General features: G+C 45.4%; 1 long non-coding RNA gene across 1 annotated transcript in view; it reads right to left on the reverse strand.

The window, feature by feature from the left end:
- Window positions 1-17326, reverse strand: part of LOC125486723 — a 134322-nt gene extending 116996 nt beyond the window's left edge. Inside the window, exons 1-2 of the long non-coding RNA XR_007265359.1 lie at window positions 17027-17326; window positions 16284-16394 (exon numbers count right to left, since the gene is read on the reverse strand). This is a non-coding gene — a long non-coding RNA (uncharacterized LOC125486723). The remainder of the gene's footprint in view (window positions 1-16283; window positions 16395-17026) is intronic.
- Between the last annotated feature and the right edge of the window lie 1307 nt (window positions 17327-18633).

Here is an 18633-nt window from a genome sequence, read left to right on the forward strand (position 1 = left end):
AGCACCTCATATTCCGCCTTGGGAGCCTACAGCCCAATGGTCTCAATGTGGGCTTTACGAGCTTCAAAATCTCCCCACTCCCGACCTCATCCCAAGGCCAGCGCCCCGTCTTGACCCGCCTCCTTGACCTGTCCATCTTCTCTCCCACCTATCTGCCCCCTCCCTCCTCACTGACCAACCCCCATCCCAACTCCCTACCTACACTCACCTTTACTAGCTTCATCCCCACCTCCTTGGCCTGTCCGTCTTCTCTCCCACCTATCTGCTTCACTATCCACCTTCCATCATCGCCTCCCCCCTCTCTATTTATTTGAGAGTCCCCTTCCCCTCCCCCATTTCTGAAGAAGGGTCCACACCAAAAACGTCAGCTTTCCTGCTCCTCTGATGCTGCCTGGCCTGCTGTGTTCATCCAGCTCCACACTCTGTTATCTCAGACTCCAGCATCGGGAGTTCCTACTATCTCTGAGGTATCCAGGAGGTAGTGCTGAAGGAGCCTCAGGCCTTGAGCTTGTCTAACAGGTTTGAGATTCTTGCTCCCTGTATGGATGAGAGTGGGAGGAACAGCAAAACTGACCAGAGGACCATGGGTACAAGGGCATATTTGTTGTTTGTTTTGGGGGTGTAAAGAGAAATGTAGTTATAATCGGGGATAGTATAGTCAAGGGAATAGACACTGTTCTCTGTGGCCTGGATCGAGAGTCCCAAAGGCTGTGTTGTCTGCCTGGTGCCTGGGTTTAGGATATCTCGTCTGGGCTGCAGGGGAACTTGGAGTGGGAGGGAAAAGACCCAGTTGCCATGCTCCAAGTAGGTACCAATGATATAGGTAGAAAGAGGAAAGGAGGTTCTGCTGAGGGAATATAAGCACCTAAGGGCTAAATTGAAAAGCAGAACCTAAAAAGGTAATATTCTCTGAATTACTACCTGAGCTACAGGCTAATTGGCACAGGGTCAACAAGATCAAAGAGGAAAATACGTGGCTCAAAGATTAGTTTTGGAGAAACAGGTTCAAATTCGGGGGACATTGGTACCAGTAACGGGGGTGGAGGGAGCAGTTCTAATGGGATGGGCTCCACCTGAATCATGCTGGGACCAGAGTCCTGGTGAATCGCACAACTAGAGCTGTAGAGAGGGCTCAGCAGTGGTTAATATTTCCCAAACAAGTAATTGGACAGAATATTTCATTTCATAGAATCCCAAAAGTGCAGAAAGAGGCTCTTTGGCCCAACAAGTCTACACTTACCCTTGAAACATCCCACCCAGACCCATCCCCCTAATCTACACATCCCTAACACTATGGGCAATTTAGCATGGCCAATCTACCTAAACTGCACATCTTTGGACTGTGGGAGGAAACTGGAGCACCTGGAGGAAACCCATGCAGACACAAGGAGAATGTGCAAACTCCACACAGCCACAAGGAGAATGTGCAAACTCCACACAGCCAGTCACCCAAAGGTGGGATTGAACCCCGGACCCTGGTGCTGTGAGGCAGCCATGCTAACCACTGAGCCACCGTGCTGCCCATAAATATGGGAAGGCTCAGGAATCTAACTTCAGGCACAGCAGGTAAGGGAGCAACTATGATAAGAGTGGGGTGTGTAAACACAGGACTGAGGGCATTGTATTAAATGCATGCAGTGAGCTTGAAGCGCAGATTGAAATTGAAAATGTTGTGGGTGTCACAGAGACGTAGAGTCAGAAGGCATAGATTCAGTGTGAGTGAAGTTGAGGACCCACGAAGGAGGGGAGTTGTGGGCTGAAAGAAGATGAAATATGCAAGTAAGCCAGCTAATGGCAGAGGATTCCAAGGGATTTTTTAGACAAGAGAGGATATTGGACTGCTGGAAAATGAGGCTGCAGAAGTAGTAATGGGGAACCAAGGAATGGCGGAGGAACTGAATAAGTACCTGCATCAGTTTAAGTTGGAAGACACCAGCAGCATACCAGAGCTTCAAGGGAATCAGGAGCAGAGATGAGTATAGTGGCCGTCACTAAGGAGACGGTGCCAGGCAAGCTGAGAGGTCTGAAAGGTAAATAAATCATTTTTGGATGATTTTTTAGGAGTTACAGGAGTCAGGGAGAGTACCAGAGGACTGGAATACAGTTAATGTAACACCCCTGTTGAAGAAGGTAGGGAGACAGAAGACTATAGGCTGGTTAGCCTGACTTCAGTAGTTGGTATGATTTAGAGCCCTGAGATCACAGAGTACTTGGAAGTGCATGGTAAAATAGAGCTGAGTCAGCACGGCTTCCTCAAGAGGAGGTCATACCTGACAAATCTAAGAATTCTTTTGAGGAGGTAATGAGCAAGTTTGACAAAGGAAAGCCAGTGGACATGACCTTTTTTGATTTCCAAAAGGCCTTTGACAAGGTGCAACAAAGGAGGCTGCTAAATAAGATGAGTCCATAGTGTTAGGGGCAAGGTACTGGCATGGATAGAGGATTGGCTGACTGGCAGAAAGCACAGAGGAGGGATAAAGCAGGATGGAAGCTGGTGACTGATAGAGTTTCACAGGATCTGTGTTGGGACCATCATTCTGTTCCTGTATATTGGGCTCTTATGTCTAATGCTAAGGCCCAAGATCACAAGAGTCAGGAAATAAACCAAGATATTTGCCTATAACATCTGCTTCTTTTACCCTGGTTAGTTGTTCCAAGACTCTGAGAAGACAATATCTTTGAACCAACCATGTCATTCCCCAAGACAAAATCAATTCCTTCTGTTGAAATTTGTTGCAGTAATCAACTATAAATTCTTAATTTGTAAATCACTCTTTAATTCACTCTAATTAATGGGACCAGTGTATAAACACGATATGGATACTTCCAATTCAGTTTTCCCTTCATCAACCCCTCTTGACCACAAATTGTTTCATTGGCCAGAGACAGCGACTGAATTGCTCAGAGCCTCTCAATGTGTTTACTAGTTTGCCTCCTTGATTAGAAGTGTTCGAACACATTAAAATACTCAACTTGATTCACTTTAGCAACAGCTGAGGAAGACTTCTCTTGGTTGCCCTGAACCATCTCTCATTCTTGTAGGTTCTGAAGGAACATCTCCAGCTGTACAATTATGACAGTTTTGTTACTCATTTCCTTTCCACATTCATCCATTTTTGAGGATTGCTTTGGCTTTCCTACTATTTCAATATAACTTCCATTTAATTTCCAATAATTAGCTTTTGTTTTTTAGATGATCAGCCACTATCATTGAAAAAATGGATTAGGCTTAAATGTTACCCCTGCTCCTATTCTCTACATTTCTATGTATATGCTGTCTAATTATAATGGAAGTATATTATTTGCTTCATATTACTTTTAGATGATGGCCTTCTATCCTTTCATTATTTTGGTGTTATTCAGTTTGTTCCTTAAACCTAAGTGCTTTTCCATTCTCAGACTTCAATTTCCTTGCTGATTCCCATGTAACCATTTCCCACAAATAAATGACCAGATAAGATATCGTAGGTGTCTGCTACAACTGTTGTTTCTCAGATATTTGAAACTTGATGCACATCAAAATAGGCCTTAAGGCTTACTGAAGTGCTGTTTTGGAATTATTTCATAATCATGTTTTCCCTCACATTCTCAAAAGTTCTTTCTAATTTCAATGACTGAAACAATTGAGCCCACAGTATTAATTTTCTCCTGCAAATTCGCCAAATGTTTGATTAGATTTCTTGCTTATCATTCTCAACTGTTAACCTCTAAACTTCTCTGACAAGCTCATAAGCATTGAGTATTGTCTTTTAACAACTTCATTGTCTGCAGATTGCTCTTCTGACATACTAGTTTATACATTCATAACTCTGCTGATCGGACACTCTAACATTAAAGTCCAAGTATCTTTTGGCCATCCAAATTCAGTGATCTTTCCCATTGAGGTGAAATATCTCACTAGGCCTCTCTGTAAATGTAGGCTTTAAACAATTGCACTTCATTAAATCAAATCCCTCACTATAATCAGAATCATCTTCTGAACCATTGCTTCTTCTGTCTTCCTTCACTCTAAGCTTTTTGTAGTGATTGTAATGAGTTCAGCCAGGTGGACCTCATAGAATATGAGTTCCCTGATTGGGGCTGTTAATCTGGTCCAATCAGGGAGCCCTGACTGACAGATATAAACAGAAGTATTACATATCCTGTTCACTCAGAGCTGAATCAGTGTTAAGGACTCTCCACATGTAACTAAAGGGTGACTTGGTGACAGGATACTGTGGAGTTATTTCACTTTTCTGTAGCCAGGTCATGCTCTCTCTCTCTCTCTGGAGTTCAAGCTTTGTAATTACATTTCCCTTTCTTTTCCCCTTTCCTGTCCATTTCAAACTTCGCTATCTCCATCTCCTTCTATTTTTGTTCTCATTCTCTACCCTTTCCATTACTTTTTTCCTCTTTCCCTTTTCTGGATTTTCTTCTCTTCTGATGTCACACTCCTCATTCACTCTTTTCTATGATTCAAAATGTTTTTTTTTCATTTCTAATTGAATTATAGCTAATTCTAGTGATGAAACATTAATTTTGGCTTTTCATCCCTTTAACTCTAAATGCTGGTAAGTATTTTGAGTATTTTATTTGAATGTAAACCTGTTATTATTTCTACCTTAAATTTTCTGTTAACTGTCCCAGTTTAGTCTCAAGTCAAACATTTCAAATAATCCACTGTTGCATCTTCTGCTATTGGTATTGACAATAGTCAAAGCTATTTTGAAATTCTAATGTACTTCACACCAACTCCTTTTCTTTGCTCTACCCTTCTGCTGGTATGGATTCTCTCTCGCTGAGGTGAACCTGCTAGAGCCTGCTGCCCACCTGTTTCTATAAATTGTTTACAAAGTTGAGCTTTACATTCAGTAATTAACTCTCCCGGTAGCTGATCAAATCTTTTAACTTAAGTCACATGCTTTCTCGCAAAGGCTTTTCTTTTAAAAGTAAAGTCAGGAAGTAATTTGGAACAGTGAGCAAAAGAAAATACACATTTTACCTTCACAGAAATGAAAACCAAGATCCATTTTTCCTCCATGTTCAAATCTAAGATTCCAAGTAATAGCAATACTGTAAATTTACACCACAACTGACATATCAGCTTGCAATATGGATGATGGCGAGCACCATTTTAGGTTTGCAAAAGGATGATACGGCAAGGCCAGAGCCAATGCATCCTGACAAAGAGGCATGGCTGCCGCAGTGGAAGAGGCGGACAGAGTTCTCCATGTTTGGGTGCGTTCTTAGTGATGCCAGAGACTTCTGCCTTAATATTAAGCCCTATCGTGTCCAAGGAAGGGAAAGCCAGTCGTGTGTATGGCAGCTGGGGAAGGAAAGCAACCAGAGATAAAGGGTGGCTCAGTGGTTAGCACTGCTGCCTCAAGGCACCATGAACTCAGGTTTGATTCTAGCCTCAGGCAACTGTGTGTGGAGTTTGCACATTCTCTCCTACCTATGTGGGTTTTCTCCAGGTGCTCTGGCCTTCCACAGTCCACAGATGTTAGGTGTATTAGCCAGGGGAAATGCAGGGTTATCAGCATGGGGGTGAGGTCTGGGTGGTATGCTCTTTGGAGGGTCCGTGTGGACTGGATGGGCTGAATGGTCTGCTTCCACGCTGTAGGGATTCTATGAATCAAAGAATCCATCAATCTCTGCCTTAATGTTGAAAGATTCTGCATCCGCTGTCTTTTGTGGGAGGGAATTCCAAAAAATCTGAACCCTCCTGAGAACAAAAATATTGGCTCATCTGTTTTAAATGGGCACCCCCTTACTTTTAGACCTTTAATTCTAGATTTTTCCACATGAGTTAACATACTCTCAACATCTACCTGGTCAAGTCCCCTCAGGATCTTTCCTCATAAGGCAAACTGGTCATTCCAGTTAGGTGAGGAACTCATAAGTTTTAGATGCAGAAGTTCCACTTTCTCCTCCAACCCAAGGAAAATATCAGGACCCTGCTGATAGTATGGCAAATGTAAAACGTTGCAAATGACCTCTAGTCAGAATCATACAGCATGGAAACAAACCCATTGGTCCAACCCATCTATGCCAACCAGTTTTCCCAAACTAAACTAGTCCTATTTGCTTGCATTTGGCCCCTACCCCTCTAAACCTTTCCTATTCATACACCCCTCCAGGTGCCTTTTGAAAGTTGTAACTGTGCCTGCATCTCCCATTTCCTCTGCTGGTTCATTCCATAAACACACCACCGTCTGTGTGACAAAGTTGCCTTCAGGTCCCTTTTAAAATCTTTCCCCTCTCACTTTAAAGCAATGCCCCTGTCTCTCAGAACCCCCTTCCCAACAACTTACCAACCACTGATATCAGACTCACCAGTCTATAGTGCCCTGGCTTTTCTTAAATAAAGGCACAACATTAGCCACTCTCCAGTCTTCTGGCACTTCACCTGTGACTGTTAATGATACAAATATCTCTGCCAGAGGCCCTGCAATTTCTTCCCTAGATTCACACAATGTCCCGATCAGATACTGGGGATTTTTCTGTCATTATGCATTTTAAGACAGCACCTCCTCTTCTGTGGCAACACAGGATGGAGCTGGAGGAGCACAGCAGGCCAGGCAGCATCAAAGGAGGCAGGAAAGGTAATGTTTTGGGTCAGGACCCTTCTTCAAAAATGGGGAGGGGGAAGGGAGCTCAGAAATAAATAGAGAGAGAAGGGGTGGAGCTGGGGAAGGTAGGTTGGATGGTGATAAGTGAGTGTAGGTAGGCAGTGGTGGGGATTGGTCAGTGAGGTGGGAGGGGTAGATAGGTGGGAGGGAAGGTGGACAGGTTGTGTCAGGTCAAGGAAACGGGGTTGAGAGGGAGGGTTGGTCATGGGATGGGGGTGGTGAGGAGATTTTAAAATTGGTGAATTCTATGTTTAGGCCATCGGGCTGTAGGCTCCCGAGGTGGAACGAGAGGTGCTGCTCCTCCAGTTTGTCGTTGGTGTCATTGTGACAGCGGAGGAGGCCCAGGATGGACATGTCACCCAGGGAGTGGGAGGGGGAGTTAAAATGGCTCACGACCGGAAGGTGTTGTTTGTCGCGTACAGAGCGCAGATGCTCTACAAAACGGTCCCTGAGCATCTGCTTGGTCTCACCGATGTGGGCTTCTCTACATCAGGAGCAGTGGATGCAGTAGACCAAGTTGATGCGCAGGTGAACCCCTGTCTGATGTGGAAGGTTTGTTTTGGGCCTTGGATTGTCGGGGGGAGGTGAAATGGGGAAGGTGTAGGGGGCAGGTGAAGCACTTCCTGCGGTTGCAGGGAAAGGTGCCGGGGGTGGTGGGGTTAGTGGAGTGTGTGGAGCGGACGAGGGAGCTGTGGAGAGAGCGGTCTCTATGAAAGGCAGGTAGGGGTGGGGAGGGAAATATCTCTTTGGTTGTGGGGTCAGATTGTAGGTGGTGGAAGTGGTGGAGAATGATACATTGGAAGCGGAGTTTGGTGGGGTGATATGGGAGGACCAGGGGAAGTGGGTGTGAGGGCAGAGGTGCAAGAAATGCAAGAGATGCGGTTGAAGGCATTTTCAATCACCGGAGGGGGATGTTATGGTCCTTGAAATAGGAGGACATTTGGGATGTGCGGGAGTGGAACGCCTCATCTTGGGAGCAGACTCGGCAAAGGCGGAGGAATTGGGAGTAGGGGATTGCATTCTTGCAGGAAGGTGGGTGAGAGGAGCTGTAGTCTAGGTAGCTCTCACCCTCCTGCCTGCAAGAAAGTGATCCCCTACTCCCAATTCCTCTGCCTCTGCTGAGTCTGCTCCCAAGATGGGGGCATTCCACTCTGGCACATCCCAGACGTCCTCCTATTTCAAGGACTGTAACCACCCCCCACATCCCCTCCAGTGATCAAAAATGCCCTCAACCGCATCTCTTGCGTGTCCTGCACCTCTGCCCTCACATCCCCTACCCCCACAAAATTAAAGACAGAACTCCCCCTGTTCTCACATATCACCCCACTAACCTCAACATCCAACATATCATTCTCTGCCACCTACAATCCAACCCCATAACCAAAGAGATATTTCCCTCCCCACCCCTACCTGCCTTTCGTAGGGACCGTTCTCTCCATGATTCCCTCATCCACTCCACACACCTCACCAACCCCCACCACCCCCGGCACCTTTCCCTGCAACCGCAGGAAGTGCTACACCTGCCCCTACACCTCCATCCAAGGCACCAAACAAACCTTTCACATCAGACAGGGGTTCACCTGCACATCCGTCAACATGGTCTACTGCATCCGCTGTCCAACCCTGCCTCTCATCCCCGCCTCCTTGACCTGACACAACTTGTCCATCTTCTCTCCCACCTATCCACCCCTCCTACCTCACTGACCAATCCCCACCACTGCCTATCTGCACTCAGCTATCACCATCCCACCTACCTTCCCACCCCTCCTCTCTCTATTTCCCAGCTCCCTTCTCCCTCCCCCATTTCTGAAGAAGGGTCCCGACCCAAAACGTCAACTTTCCTGCTCCTCTGATGCTGCCTGGCCTGCTGTGTTCCTCCAGCTCTACACTGTGTTATATCAGACTCCAGCATCTGCAGTTCTTACTATCTCCTCTTCTGTACTGTGGACTGTTTAAGACATCACTAAGTTCCCCAGTTTCCATGTCTTTCTCTACAGTAAATACTGACGTGAAATATTAATTTAATATCTCACTCACCTATGCTGCTTTCCCCTGAGAGGCCATACTACTGCCTAACAGGATCCAAAGGGGTATGTGTGTTTGAGAAAGGACGACCACTAAGTACTCTTGGCTCAGGAAGGAAGCACTTTGACTTTATCTGATGGTCACCCATTCTCTTGCTGCCTGCGATTGTATTGTCCACAACATTTGACATCACAGATACTCCACAGTGAGTCCATTTGCAGCTCCAACTCCAAAAAGCTGTTAGCCAGTAACTGCAGACAGACACTTCCTACACACGTCTGTCAAGGACACCTGAAGCATCCCTAATTGCCCACATTGCACAAGAGGAGCACACCATGGGCCTGAGGTTTCCTGTCAGGGTTTCTGTCCAGACTAAGCTTTCAGAGAATTTAAGTATGATGGGGTCCTCGTTGTGTTGCAAACACTTTCAACACAGTTGAAAGCCCCTCCCTTAAGCTAATATATTATACTTCAAAAACTGTTAGAAAATACTCTGCAGGTATCACTTACCAATTGGCTGTTTCTGTTGGGACAGTGTGACTTTCTGAAATGCCCAGAATGAGAGTAAGCGCCACACTCAATCCCTCAGTTTAACCAACTCCCTGTCTCACTTCACTCTGTTTTCACTCAACTCCACAGGCCTCTCATTGGGCCAAGCAGCACTCAAAGTGCAGCCTTTTCATATGAATTGCCTGCTCATACCCACTCCGACCTCAGCCTCCTGTACTGTCACAACGCAGCTCCATGGGAGTTCAAGCAACATCATCCATCCATTCAATTCAGCTTTTTATCACACACAGGCACAGACACACTTACACAAACACACACAGACACACACACACACACACACAGAGACACAGACACACACACACACACACACACACAGAGATACACACAGAGCAGCGATTTCTGGATCGATAGTTGTCTGGAACTGGAATCTTCTGCCTGAAGGTTTGATGGATCTTGGGTCCATAAGGAATTTTAAAAAGGAGTTTGCAGGTATTGGAGAATGAAGAATTTAAAAGGTAAAATCATGGTGTGAGTTTGGGACTAAATATTACAGGCCTTCCAAAGAGACAAGGTGATATTTGGATAAATTTGTGCCCCTCACGGGCCAATATCCCCTTCAGCTGCAGGGCCTAGAACTGAACACACACCCCAGGGGCAGTGTAACCATAAAAATTAAACAAGCTTGTTGCTATGAGTTACCAGATTGGAGATATTTTCCCCTTGGACAGAACAGACAAACTTTTTTCCTTCCGTGGTTAAATGCTAATGAGGTTCATATTCTAATGACTGTGCTGAATCTCTCAGAAGTTGTTTTGAGATCCTGGCCTGCCTATTACTCTCCCTTAATATCTCAGCCCTTGAACTGCTGGATGGTAACGAGTATGTGAACAGCAGTGTGGAATCTGGCCAGCACTAAGTTACTGCAGCAGAAATGCTGGCTTGTTTTGCATCAGTGTTCAGAATTTAGAGACAGTATGTGCAAAGAAGCGCTGAAACAAGGCAGATCCTAGTTCAAATTGTATAGACTTTCTAGACAGCAGCAAAAAGGGCATCATTACTGCTGGGTATCCCTCTGGCACGGGAGATGTCATGTCTTTTGTTTTCCAAAGCTGTTTTACTCAAAATTTGCAAACACTCCGACTTGAATATTATAGAATTTGTCTCCATCCACCATGTTCCACTCAATAATTGCAATAGCATTAAACTTACAATATATATTCCATGACAAGTACACTTCCCAAAGGCAAAACATTTCAAGTTGGAAATTGACAAAGGCACAATAAACAATTTTCTATATACCGTTGTTCCACTCAGATGTGCCTCAATGCAATTTCAATACTCATCTTCACAATTTTTTTCAGAAGTATACTTTATTGTTAACATTTGCAAAAATGTTAAAACATTCCCACCTGATAGATCTTCCAACAAAATTCAACTTTTCTCCACACACCACAAAACAGCTGTAACAGTTTATTTTTAATGTATTTACAATATACATTCCATACCAGGCATACAGCCCAAAAAGAAACAAAATTACATTCAAATTACAAAAAGCCCAGTAGAAACAAAATTTTCTCTGAGTCATGTTCGGAGATTACAATTTCACTGCTGTTCATATTCCAAGGGTACACAGCTCAGGGGATTCTACAGTTTCCAGCTTCTCAGCATATAATAGCTAAAAAGCCTTAGACCTTTACCATTGTACCTCTGTCATAGCTGCAAGCTTAAGTGCATCCCTCAACACAGTACAGGACACAGGAAAGTTCATGGGTAATATAGTGTGGAACTGGAGGAACACAGCAGGCCAGGCAGCATCAGAGGAGCAGGAAAGCTGATGTTTCGGGTCGGAACCCTTCTTCAGAAATGGCTTCACAGTGGGGTTATAACTCACTCGGAGATAGTAAGAACTGCCGATGCTGCAGTCAGAGGTAACACAGTGTGGAGCTGGTGGAACTCAGTAGGCCAGGCAGCATCAGAGGAGCAGGGATCCGAAGAAGGGTCCCGAGCCGAAACATCAGCTTTCCTGCTACTCTGATGCTGCCTGGCCTGCTGTGCTCCTCCAGCTCCACACTGTTATCTCTGACTCCAGCATTGGCAGTTCTTACTATCTCACAGGAAAAATCATGTTGCCTGTACAGGGGGAATACACAGAATTAGTGTTCCAGCCTCCATCAGTCTCATCTATATTGTTACAGGCTGCTTCCCCAGCCCCCTTTTCAGACCAGGATGATTTTTGTTTTTGGTAGTTTGGGTTATGTTCCTTGTTTATTACTCCGTATATCTCTGCATCAGCGCACTGTGTACTGCATTGTTAAACCTGATATTTATTTGTTTATCTTCATTATTTTTTGACACATTTATACCTTTATTTAAGTTGATCCATTTCAAATTTGTTTACTTGGGTGATATTTATTTACAGTTCTAATTATCACTATGTTGAAGCATTCACTGTCTCTAATGCTGCACATTGGCAGTCGTCTTTGTTCTGAAAATGCACTGAAAAATGTTATTTTAACATAAATCACGACAGATTGTTTGAAAATTTGTTGATAATATTTCACTTGAACGGATTATAAGACATGAGAAGCAGACATGCACCATTCAGCCCATCAAGTCTGCTCTATCTTTCAATAGCTGATCTGATAACCCTTAACTCCACTTTACTGCCTTCACCCTCCCACCCCATGTCCCTCATTCCTTTACTGACTAAACATCTGATTATCTCAGCCTTGACCACCTCCACGATCTCCCACTCTCCCCTCCCCTCCCCCTACCTCCCCATTCCCCACCCTTCACATCTCACTCCCTACCTCCCCACTCCTAGTTTGCTCTCCTTGCAATTGAAAAGTGGTGTTATGGACCAGACCAAACCCCCTCAAAATATATTAAGAAGACAGCCCAACTTATTTCTCATTATTAAAGGCAAGTGTAAGCCTGTGTTCCAGATACAATTCAATTGGCCAAACTACCAGGCTTGAAGCAAAACAATTTACTCTTACTCCAGTTAAAATACAAACAAAAAGAAGAATTGGAGCAACTTAACTCTACTGGAAAATTTAACAGCATAATAGATTATTTAACTAATAAACAGCAACTGTTCCAATGTAGTCCATTAAACTCATCCTTGCCAAAGGCAAATTCAGTAAAATAGATTGTCTCATATGCAATTCCCCATTCCAGGAGGAAAGAACATCAAGAGACCTCAGTTAAACGAAAATCCTGGTTCTGTGGGAGCTTGACCCCACCCCTTCATTTTTTTCTTAGCTGGTCTCTGACCAGACAGCTCACCTCCAAGTTTACAATACTTGCTTTCAAAAGAAACATGACAGAACAAATCCTTCCTAAAGGCACATTTCGTAACAAAGGATACTAGGGAACACTGCATGCTCTGTCTCCATGGGAGAGAAGCAGGTAGGTAGGAATGATACTGTCCCTACAACCCACAATGTGAGCCTAATAAAAATGGCTACATTAACCAAGCTCAGGCACAGGCCTACTAGGAGATCCTCCAACATGGCCGCTCCTGGCCTAGGTGCCCAAAGATCAAAAGAATGGAGCTGAACTGCAATTAAAACCATAATGAAAGGGTCTTCAAAATAATATAAACAAGGTTTGCAACCACCCACAAACTGTTTTTTTAAACTTTTTAATTAACTTCCGTTTCCACACAAACTCTATATATTTTTACTCTTCTCTCCCCCACCACACACACAAACAATTTATATATTTTTGCTGTCTTTTCCACACTCATTGTCTATGCATTGCTTACTCCTTTTTCCACTCACTATTCGTATGTTTTTACTCCTTTTTCCATGGTCACTCACTACCTACTTATATATTTATGGTCCTTTTTCCACACAATACTATTTATATATTCATACTTTTAATTCTTTTTTCCACACACTTCATATTTTTAAATATTTCTTACTCCTTCATCCACACACAAAATATTATACATATCCTCATAGCACCACCAAAAAATCTCAACTTTAAAATATTTTAGAAATCAGCACCAGATTAATAAATCGCTCAATAAACAAACACAGTACAAACAACAGTTTAACAATAACAGAAGAATAATCAAGAAAGTGGGGGAAGCAAGGGAAAGGACTAAATCGAATAGTGGGAATGGAAGAAAATGTCCTTACCCCTCTAAAAATGTCAGGGAGCATGTTTGACAAGGGCACCCAGACACGGGTGTGGCTGTGGAAGAGAGGCAGGCAGATGAGCATTACGATCCTTCAGTTGCCTGGCCCTGTTAATTGCTAGGTGTAGTGCTGGATGAACACAGCAGGCCAAGCAGCATCAGAGGAGCAGGAAGGCTGACCTTTCGGGCCTAGACCCTTCATCAGAAATGGGGGAGGGGAACGGGGTTCTGAAATGAATAGGGAGAGAGTGGGAGGCGGATAGAAGATGGATAGAGGAGAAGATAGGTGGAGAGGAGACAGACAGGTCAAGGAGGCGGGGATGGAGCCAGTAAAGGTGAGTGTAGGTGGGGAGGTAGGGAGAAGATAGGTCAGTCCAGGGAGGACGGACAGGTCAAAGGGGCAGGATGAGGTTAGTAGGTAGGAAATGGGGGTGCGGCTTGAGGTGGGAGGAGGGGATAGGTGGGAGGGAGAACAGGTTAGGGAGGCGGGGACGAGCTGGGCTGGTTTTGGGATGCGGTAGGGGGAGGGGAGATTTTGAAGCCTGTGAAATCCACATTGATACCATTGGGCTGCAGGGTTCCCAAGCGGAATATGAGGTGCTGTTCCTGCAACCTTCGGGTAGCATTGTTGTGGCACTGCAGGAGGCCCAGAATGGACATGTTGTCTGAGGAATGGGAGGGGGTGTTGAAATGGTTCGCAACTGGAAGGTGCAGTTGTTTATTGCGAACTGAGCGTAGGTGTTCTGCAAAGCGGTCCCCAAGCCTCCGCTTGGTTTCCCCGATGTAGAGGAGGCCACAACGGGAACAGCAGATACAGTATACCACATTAGCAGATGTGCAGGTGAACATCTGTTTGATGTGGAAAGTCTTCTTGGGGCCTGGGATGGGGGTGAGGGGGGACGTGTGGGGGCAGGTGTAGCACTTCCTGCGGTTGCAGGGAAAAGTGCCGGGTGTGCTGAGGCTGGAGGGGAGTGTGGAGCGGACAAGGGAGTCACAGAGAGAGTGGTCCCTCCGGAAAGCAGATAAGGGTGGGGAGGGAAAAATGTCTTTGGTGGTGGGGTCGGATTGCAGATGGCGGAAGTGTCGGAGGATGATGCGTTGGATCCGGAGGTTGGTGGGGTGGTACGTGAGGACGTACCTGGACCTCTCTGTCTCCATCTCGGGCAACCACCTAGAAACCGATATCCATTTCAAGCCCACCGACTCCCACAGCTACCAAGAATACACCTCCTCCCACCCACCTTCCTGCAAAAGTGCCATCCCCTATTCCCAATTCCTTCACCTCCGCCGCATCTGCTCCCAGGATGAGGCATTCCACTCCCATACATCTCAGATGTCCTCGTTTTTCAAGGACCGCAACTTCCCCCACTCCGTGGTCGAGAACGCCCTTGACCATGTCTCCCGCATTTCCCGCAACTCATCCCTCACACCCCCTCCCTGCAATAACAACCAAAACAGAATCCCCCTCGTCCTCACGTACCACCCCACCAACCTCCGGATCCAATGCATCATCCTCTGACACTTCCGCCATCTGCAATCTGACCCTACCACCAAAGACATTTTTCCCTCCCCACCGTTATCTGCTTTCCGGAGGGACCACTCTCTCCGTGACTCCCTTGTCAGCTCCACACTCCCCTCCAGCCCCATCACACCCGGCACTTTTCCCTGCAACCGCAGGAAGTGCTACATCTGCCCCGACACCTCCCCCCTCACCCCCATCCCAGGCCCCAAGAAGACTTTCCACATCAAGCAGATGTTCACCTGCACATCTGCTAATGTGGTATACTGCATCCGCTGTACCCGTTGTGGCCTCCTCTACATCGGGGAAATCAAGTGAAGGCTTGGGGACCACTTTGCAGAACACCTACCCTCGGTTCGCACTAAACAACTGCACCTCCCAGTCGCGAACCATTTCAACACCCCCTCCCATTCCTCAGACGACACATCCATCCTGGGCCTCCTGCAGTGCCACAACGATGCCACCCGAAGGTTGCAGGAACAGCACCTCATATTCCGCTTGGGAACCCTGCAGCCCAATGGTATCAATGTGGCTTTCACAAGCTTCAAAACCTCCCCTCCCCCTACCAAAACCAGCCCAGCTCGTCCCCGCCTCCCTAACCTGTTCTCCCTCCCACCTATCCCCTCCTCCCACCTCAAGCCCCACCCCCATCTCCTACCTGCTAACCTCATCCCGCCCCCTTGACCTGTCCATCCTCCCTGGACTAACCTATCCCCTCCCTACCTCCCCACCTACACTCACCTTTACCGGCTCCATCCCCGCCTCTTCGACCTGTCTGTCTCCTCTCCACCTATCCTCTCCTCTATCCATCCTCTATCCGCCTCCCCCTCTCTCCCTATTTATTTCAGAACCCCCTTCCCCTCCCCCATTTCTGAAGAAGTGTCTAGGCCCGAAAGGTCAGCCTTCCTGCTCCTCTGATGCTGCTTGGCCTGCTGTGTTCATCCAGCTCTACACCTTGTTATCTCAGATTTTCCAGCATCTGCAGTTCCTACTACCCCTATTAATTGCTATTTCAGCCAGGCACACCGGGATGTGGGTCTAACCTGCCCATTCTCCCCCGCACCAGGTTCCCAAAGAAATGCAAGGAGGTTCCTTAACTGAACTATGAACTGTAAACAAGTCAACAGGGGTACAACCTACCACAAACAATACACACATGGTCTGCAGACTCCACAGCACTGCAAAATAACTAGTCTTTTATTAAATAATTCATAAACACACTACCGCATTAACCAATAACCCAATTAATGTAATTACAAACACAAAAACCTAGCTCTTATTTTGAAAAGAAACCCACCAGCAAATAAACAAAATATGACAGACTTACAGCAATTGCTGCGCATCAGAAAGGGAGGGATTAAATTAAAATGGAGTGTGGAGAGAGAGATAATGTACTCCATCCCTGGTACCTACCGCACTTTAAAGAAAGACTTTGAAGATTATAACTCAGTTTTAAAATATTTAATTCAACCTGTTTGGATGTGTTGTGCCACTCCTCCGCGGCAAGTGGGACTTGAACCTGTCCTTCAAACTCAGAGTTCAGGAACAAAAACAGAAGTTGCTGGAAAAGGTCTGGCAGCATCTGTGAAGGAGAAAACGAGAGTTAATGTTTCGGGTCTGGTGACCCTTCCTCAGAGGTCAGGACACTGTGTCACAAGAGCCCCCCAGCACCTAGCTCTTTTTCAATTAAAAAAAACCCCACCATCTATTTATCAAAATCAACCAATTAAAGGGCACAGCTCTTTTTTTAAAAAAAAGGTGTTTCTTATTTTCAGAACATTCAAATCATTAAACCCACCAGCGGCGGCTTACAATAACTGTAAAACAAAAGGTGGCGGGGGAGAGGAACCTCAATCACAGCAGAGCTGGTGAAGGGGACAATTTACCCCAACTCCCCCCGCGGTGCCCGGCTCCCTCTGAAAGCTTCAAGAGTGCAGGGGGACACCGTGCTCGCTCTCCAAGGGCGCCCCGGTACAAATGTAACACTCCCCACCCCCCCAATCAAATCATTCATTTCACAATTTTCAAATAAACCTCTTGGGCTATAACCTGGTATAAAACTGGTTCAGAGATAGTAGGAACTGCTGATGCTGGAGAATCTGAGATAACAAGGTGCAGAGCTGGATGAACACAGCAGGCCAAGCAGCTTCATAGGAGCAGGAAGGCTGACCTTTCGTGCCTAGACCCTTCTTCAGAAATAAAAATAGCTATAACCTGGTGTCGTGTGACTCCTGACTTTATCCAACACCGGCATCTCCGCATCACCAATAAAAGTATCTTATGGTCTCCGGCTTCATTACCGAACTATTCAATCCGAAAGGAACACAGTAATAACATCTCCCTCCGAATGGTATCACTGCTGCTCAAGTACTTGTAATCTCACACGTTAAAAGTTCTGATTAACTAATCAATTAAAACAAGTAATTGAAAATAACAGGTAATAGAAAACGGGCTTTCGTTTTGTTTGATTCAAAGTTTCGAAATAACGTCAGCAAATTGACACTCCACGGCCACTGAAATATACTCACGGGCCGACATTAGGCTCCACCTAAGAACACTACTTCCTTCCTGTTTATCCTTCTCATATTCACTCTCAGAACCTTCAGATACTGGACTCCTTATGGAAAATTCTTGACAGTGATATTCCGAGTCTGGAAACACATCAACTACTCCCTGTGGATTTCTGAAAATTGTTCGTTCTCAACTATCATCCTGATCCTTCACTTTCCTTAGATTTAGGAAACTTAGTGACAATAAGGCTAATTCTAATCTATTAGAGATACGACGCTTCCTCGGAATAGCAATTTTGTCCTCATTACCAAATTCACAGAAGATTTTTAAACAGTACCTTTCAAACCCACGACCATTTCCAGCTAGAAGGAAAAGGGCAGCAGATACACAGGAACACCGCCCCCTGCAAGTTCTCCTCCGAGCCATTCACTATGCTGACTCGGAGTTACATCGCCGTTCCTTCACTGTCGCTGGCTCAAAATCCTGGAATTCTCTCCCCTCACAGGGTTTACCTGCAGCAATGCAGAGTACCGCTGGCAGTGTGGATTCACTTTCCCTACTGGCTAAGATTAAATTGAAGGTTCCACTTTCTCAAAGCTGCCAGTCGCTTGAGGCATAGTGACCTTCAGTTGAAACCACCATCAGTCATCTCTCTGATGACTGTAATCTGGTAACTTTAGTTTTTACTAGCGCATAGATGACTTGTAGCAGCAATATTTTAGCCACTTCAGTAGGAACTTTTCTATTGTAATCTATGACGACAATTCCTTTGTTTCTGGACACATTAGAGAGATTTTTAAAACCATATATAAAGAAAAGACAGCGCGCTACATGCTTACATCTAGAGCAGTCAGATTGTGCGGTAATTTTAAAAGAGACAAGTCTTTCTTTAAAACAGTCTGGAGAGTTAGAGACCCTTCCGTTAAACACGAAAATCTTTTTCGAAACTGTATTTTTAAACACCCGTTACCCTGATCTTACACCAGTAATCAAATTGTAATTTTCTGAGTAACTCCCATAAATCTTCTGTACAAAGATAATTCTGAAATCGTCAGAGGAAACAGTCCAGATCGTCAACTTAGATCTTCTATAATGTCCAACAGGAATTTTACAATTCACATGGGTCTACTGCACACGTTAAAAACCAAAAGAACTGTAAACCAGGAACAAAAACAAAGTTGCTGGAAAAGCTCAGCAGGTCTGGTGGCATCTGTGAAGGAGAAAACAGAGTTAACGTTTCGGGTCCGGTGACCCTTCCTCAGAACTGATGGTGGCTGGGAAAACGTCAGTTTATATGCAGAAAATAGGGA

The sequence above is a fragment of the Rhincodon typus genome, chromosome 32 (genome assembly GCF_021869965.1).
Source record: "Rhincodon typus isolate 14 chromosome 32, sRhiTyp1.1, whole genome shotgun sequence".
Classification (NCBI taxonomy): Eukaryota; Metazoa; Chordata; class Chondrichthyes; order Orectolobiformes; family Rhincodontidae; genus Rhincodon; species Rhincodon typus.